We start from the raw sequence: 6,869 nt of genomic DNA, 5'->3' as shown, positions 1-6,869 counted from the left end.
AGCCAGAACCTGACGCATAATGAGAATATCAAAGACTTTGATGATGTCTCGCGTCACTTGGAATTGGAGGCTGAGCGACTAGAGGCTGCTAAGCCTAATCATACGGCCTATGTGGCTAATGCTGGTTCGCGCAAGGCATCAAGGCCTAAGCGCAAGAAGTCCAAGAATGGGGTAGCTACTGGACAAATTAAAAAGGTGTCAGGAACTTCTTAGAGCACCAATAGGGGCAAGCGCGGGAAGAACAAGTCAAAATTAGAGTGCTTCAATTGTAGAAAGATTGGCCACTTCGCTCGTGACTGCACTGAGCCGAAGAAGGTACACTCTGACTTTTCTTGCATTGTTTTTGTAACTAGCCATGTGATGGTTGCTCACTCCTATCCTTTGTGGACTATTGATTCAGGAGCGACCGAGCACATAGCGCGAGGTAGAGTCAGATTTGTGGAGTATCGCCGGATTCCAACTAGGAGCCTTGATATCAAGGTAGGGAATGGAGCTAGCATGGAGGTACTGGAACTTGGTACCTACAAGCTGGACTTGCGGGGTGGCCGCACTCTTTTCCTCCACAATGTGCTATACGCTCCCGAAATCCGACGAAACTTACTTTCAGTTGTTACTCTATTAAAACTTGGTTTTCGGATTGTTTTTGAAAACAATTATGTTTCCTTTTATTTGGGCCATGTGTTTTATGGAAATGCTCTTCTGCAAGATGGTTTTATGATATTGGATTTGGTTTATTCTAATATAAGTGAATCTATTGCTTTTCTTTCTTCATCTGCTGATAATTTGGATTCATATACATGGCATGCTAGGCTTGGCCATATAGGGCAAGATAGAATGACTCGGTTAGCTAGAGAAGGTCTGATAGGCAATCTCGCTAGGGTCATCTTGCCCACATGTGAACATTGTCTAATGGGAAAAGCAAAGAGAAAACCGTTTCGAAAAGCCACTAGGGCATCTTTTCCACTGCAATTAGTCCACTCAGACATCTATGGTCCAATAAGTGTGAGGGCAAGACATGGAGGTGTCTACTTTATCACTTTTATAGATGATTTTTCACATTACGGTCATGCCTACTTAATCTCCCATAAGTCTGAAGCATTGGAGTGTTTTAGGCGATATCTAAGAATGGTTGAGAATCAGTTAGACAAGAGTTTAAAAACTCTAAGAACTGACCGAGGACGAGAATATTTCTCTGAGCAATTTAAAAGGCTCTGTGATGAAAAAGGAATCAAAAGACAGTTAACAATGCCGAGTACGCCGCAGCAAAATGGCGTGGCGGAAAGGAGAAATCGAACACTGCTTGAGATGGTTAGGTCAATGATGGCGCAAGCAAACCTACCAATTTCTTTTTGGGGGGATGCACTTTTGACTGCTACCTATATTCTTAACCGAGTGCTTTCCAAATCAGTAACTTCCATCCCATATGAACTATGGACCGGCGAGAAACCCAATTTGAGTAACTTGCGGCCATGGGGTTCAACGGGTTTTGTTCATGATCTTTCTCATAAGTATGGGAAATTAGGCCCTAGAGGAAAGAAGTGTATCTTTATAAGGTACTCAGAACACTCTAAAGGGTATGTGTTAATAAGTGAACAAACTGATGGAAGTGTAACTGAGATTGAATCACGAGATGTGGACTTCATTGAAAATGAATTTCCAAGTAGAGGTGAGGTTGATAGGAGTTTAGAACTTCACGAGATTGTGGAACAACAGGAAAGTGCTCCAAGGAATTTAGTTGAGAATGAGGAAGAAATTCTTCAAACTCCTACAAATAATAAAAAGGACTTAAATCCGAGTGAGAGCACACCACTTGTCAATCAATCACAACAACCTCAGCCGCGTAGAAGTACACGTGAAAGTATTCCCCGTCGTCATTTTGAGATTGAAGGGGAAGCTTTTATGGTAGCTCCGCATGATGATGATGAGCCTACGACAATTCATGAGGCTCTCTCATCTTCTACTAAAGATGAGTGGATGAAAGCTCTTAATGATGAGATTGAGTCTATGAAGACTAACCAGGTTTGGGATCTGGTTGACCTACTGATAGGGCGTAAGACTATTGGGAACAAATGGGTTCTTAAAGTCAAATGCAATTTGGATGGATCGATAGATAAGTACAAAGCTCGCTTAGTGGCAAAAGGATATACCCAACAGGAGGGTATAGATTATGAGGAAACTTTTCACTAGTGGTGAGGTTTGTTTCAATTCGTCTGATTCTAGCTATAGTAGCAAACATGGATTTGGAACTCTACCAGATGGATGTTAAGACAACATTTCTCAATAGAGAACTAGATGAGGAGATCTATACGTTGTAATGATATGGTTTTCTCGTGGTTACTCAATTCTATATCGAAAGAGATCGCAGCCAGTTGCATCTATATCAACACAGCACGAGAACTTTGGTGTGATTTACAGCAACGCTATTTGCAAACTAATGCGCCTAGAATTTTTCAGCTCTAGAAGGAAATTGGAGATCTGATGCAAGATGATCTGTCTGTAAGTGCATATTTTACTCGATTGAAGACTCTTTGGGATGAATTGATGAATTATATGTCTTTACCTTCTTGTATCTCTTCAAGAAATTGTAATTGTGAAGTTTTAAAAGCTGTTCTTGACCACCGGCAACGTGAATATGCGATGCGTTTTCTGATGGGACTTAATGACACTTTTGCAAGTGTTAGATGTCAAATTCTGTTGATAGATCCATTTCCTGATATCAACAGAGTGTTCTCTCTGATTTGCAAGAAGAAAGACAGCGTGGTATTCATTCCATTGTTAAATTTGTGAATACTGATTCTGCTGCTTTGGTTTCCACTACTCAGCAACAAAATCCTCAGAAATTCACTCCGAGGAATAAATTTTCTTCGAAACCTAAACCGATGTGCAGCCACTGTGGAATGGTGGGACATACCAAGGAGAAATGCTATAAACTCCACGGGTATCCTCCTGGATACAAATTCACCAAATCTTGGATTAATTCTGTCAATGGTAACCCTTCTGATAATGTTTCACAGAAGGCAAACACTTTAGAAGGATCTTCATTACCTTTTACTCAAGAGCAGTGTCAACAACTGCTTTCTATGCTTGATTTACACAAATCTTCAACCAAACCTCCAATGGTTTCACACGTAGGTACTCATCAAAATCCTCAAACATTCCTTCATCAGTCAAGTATATTACCATTTCCTTCACATAGTATTTTTACTGCTCTTAGTTTTCAGCATTTTCCATCCTTCATCCATAAAGTTGAAAATCATCCTTCTAATGCACCTTGGATCATTGATACTGGTGCAACTGACCACATGGTCAGTTCTGTTTCCTTCTTACATTCATACTCATCTGTTCAATTCACTTTTGTGACTCTTCCAAATGGTCACAAAGTCAATGTCACACACATAGGCATAGTCAAAATTTCTGATACCTTAACATTGACTAATGTTCTATGTGTTCCATCTTTCTCCTTCAATCTTTTGTCAGTTAGTAAACTTGTTCATTCCACTAACTGTGCTGTGTTTTTCTTAAATAAATCATGTATCATTCAGGACCTGTGTGCATGGAGGACGATTGGTCTGGGTGAACAACGAGATGGACTTTATTACTTGCTGCCATATAAGACATCAACCCCTGATGTAATTGATGCTTCTGTTTCTAGTGTATTTTCTAATTCCAATAATGCATTTTCTGCTTCCAGTATTCCTGCATCTCTTGTTTCAAGTTCTCAAACTTTAGACATATGGCATTATCGTTTAGGACATCCATCCAATGCTAGACAATGTTTGTTACATAAACAAGATTCTCTTATCAATTCTCCTTATACAAACATATGTGATATATGCCATTATTCCAAACAGGCTCGTTTATCTTTTCCTCTAAGCAATTCTGTCACTACAGAACCATTTGACCTCATCCATACTGATATATGGGGTCCTTTTTCTACTTCCACTTTAGAAGGATTTCAGTATTTTCTTACAATTGTGGATGACTTCTCACGAGCAACTTGGGTCTATATGATGAAAAATAAATCTGAAACTAGACCTAAGTTACTTTCATTCTTTGCTCTTGCTGAAACACAATTCAATCATAAAGTTAAAACCATTAGAAGTGATAATGGTCTAGAATTCAATATGACCAATTATTATGCTTCTAAGGGAATCATTCATCAAAGGAGTTGTAATGCCACTCCTCAGCAAAATGGAATTGTGGAACGTAAGCATAGACATTTGTTAGAAGTGGCTAGAGCTCTCAAATATCAAGCACATCTTCCTTTATGTTTTTGGGGTGATTGTGTCTTAACAGCTGCTTATATTATCAATAGATTACCTACTCCACTTCTCTCAAATAAGTCTCCTTATGAATTGCTTTTCTCTACAAAGCCTTCATACTCTCATTTCAAGGTATTTGGATGCCTTTGTTTTGCTAGTACTCTTTCTGCCCATAGAAATAAATTTGACTCTAGAGCAAGAAAGTGTTTGTTCCTGGTTATCCTTATGGTGTAAAAGGATATAAACTCTATGATTTACAATCTCATACAGTTTTTCTATCTAGGGATGTTATTTTCCATGAACACATATTTCCTTACAAGAAAAATTTTGCTCATTCTTCCTCACAACAAACTGTTGTACCTATGGAGTCTTTTGTTCTTCCAGTTCCAGTTTTTGATCCTACAATAGATTCCACATTCTCTTCAACCAATATACAGCCACCTCAAAATCCTACTCAAAATATTGATTCTACAAATGTTTCTTCTCTTAGAAGATCCACTAGACAGAGACATCCACCAAACTATTTACAGCAATATCATTGTCATCTCACTTGTTCTTCCTCAGATCATAGTTCACTTGCTGCAGCCTCCTCAAAGGTCAGTTCTCACTACCCTTTGTCTACTTATCTCTCTTATTCTAAATTGTCTCCTGCATACAAAGCCTACACAGTTTCTTTGTCTTCAAATTTTGAACCCAAATCATATTATCAAGCTGTCAAATTTTCACATTGGCGCGATGCCATGTCAGTTGAGTTAACTGCTCTTGAAGAAAATCATACTTGGGTTCTAACTAGTTTACCTCCTGATAAACATCCAATTGGTTGCAAATGGGTGTACAAGATTAAATATAAGTCAGATGGTACCATTGAGAGATACAAAGCTAGGCTTGTAGCTAAGGGGTACACTCAAGAAGAAGGTTTGGACTTTCTTGATACATTTTCTCCTGTTGCCAAGCTCACAAGTGTTCGGTGTTTGCTTGCCATTGCTGCTACAAAAGGATGGTATTTACATCAGTTAGATGTAAATAATGCTTTTCTTCATGGTGATTTAAATGAAGAAGTTTACATGACACTTCCTCAAGGTTATGGAAGTGAGGGGGAGACACGAGTATGCAAGTTGACTAAATCCTTATATGGACTCAAACAGGCTTCTCGCCAATGGTTTCACAAGTTATCAAACTGTCTTTTAAGTCATGGTTTTTCACAATCTAAGTGTGACTACTCTCTGTTTACTAAAGTCACTACAAGTTTATTCCTTGCTTTGCTTGTCTATGTGGATGATGTGATAGTAGCAAGCAATGATATTCAAGCTGTGCAAGACATCAAAAATGTTCTTCATGCTGAGTTCAAGATTAAAGATCTTGGAGAATTAAAATACTTCCTAGGATTGGAAGTGGCTCGAACATCTAAAGGCATTTCTGTTTGCCAAAGACATTATGCTCTTGAAGTGTTAACAGATTCAGGTTTTATTGGCTGTAAACCAGCCAAAATACCTGTGGATCCTAACCTGCGCCTCATCAACACAGATAGTGGTTTATTAGAAGATCCCACTATCTATCGAAGGTTAATAGGAAGGTTACTTTACTTGACTATTACAAGACCAGACTTGGTATTTTCTGTTCATATTTTGGCTCAGTTTATGAATAAACCAGCACAAGTTCATCTTGATGCTGCATATCAGGTTTTGGGATACATAAAAGGAACTCCAGGGCAGGGTCTATTTTTGCATGCATCTTCATCTTTACAATTGAAGGCATTCACGGATTCAGACTGGGCAACATGTCCTGAAACAAGAAAGTCAATTACAGGCTTTTGTGTCTTCTTGGGTGAATCTCTTATTTCTTGGAAATCCAAGAAACAAAACACTGTGTCAAGATCATCAGCAGAAGCTGAATACAGGGCTCTCGGTTCCACAACATGTGAATTGACTTGGTTAATTGCCTTGCTTAAAGACTTTGGCATTAATCACAACTCACCAGCATTACTTTACTGTGACAGCAAAGCTGCTCTACATATAGCAGCCAACCTAGTGTTTCATGAGAGAACGAAACACATTGAGATTGATTGCCATTTGGTTAGAGAAAAAATTCAAGATGGAATATTGCATACTCTTCATGTGAATTCAAAGCATCAGCTAGCAGATTTTTTTACAAAGGCTTTGGCCTTCCCTCAGTTTACATTTTTCCTTTCCAAGATGGGAGTGATAAATATACATACTCCATCTTGAGGGGGAGTGTTGAGATATGTACATATGAGTTAGTTAGCAAGTTTTCATTTATTATATAACGCGTGTTGTAATTAGTTTTCTGTATAAATAGGACATAAGTCAGTTTTGTAATACACTCAATTTTCTTTTAATCAAAACAAAGGAAAACTTTCCTTTTTTGCTCTTTAGGTTTTCTGTACGTAGTGTGGAACCATCATCTTTCTACAATAACATAAAACAAAAATATACCAAAAACCAAAAATTGAAACAAAATATATATTTTGTGGTACTCTTGAAATAAGCAGGTTAAAATAATATTGTTACATAATCGTAGAGTATGGATTAATTGGTCTTGTCATCTTATCATAAAATACAATACCACTAAAATTATTTTATGTGAGAA

This window comes from Carya illinoinensis, chromosome 14, assembly GCF_018687715.1.
Source record: "Carya illinoinensis cultivar Pawnee chromosome 14, C.illinoinensisPawnee_v1, whole genome shotgun sequence".
Taxonomy (NCBI): Eukaryota; Viridiplantae; Streptophyta; class Magnoliopsida; order Fagales; family Juglandaceae; genus Carya; species Carya illinoinensis.
Note: the sequence above shows the minus strand (reverse complement) of the source record.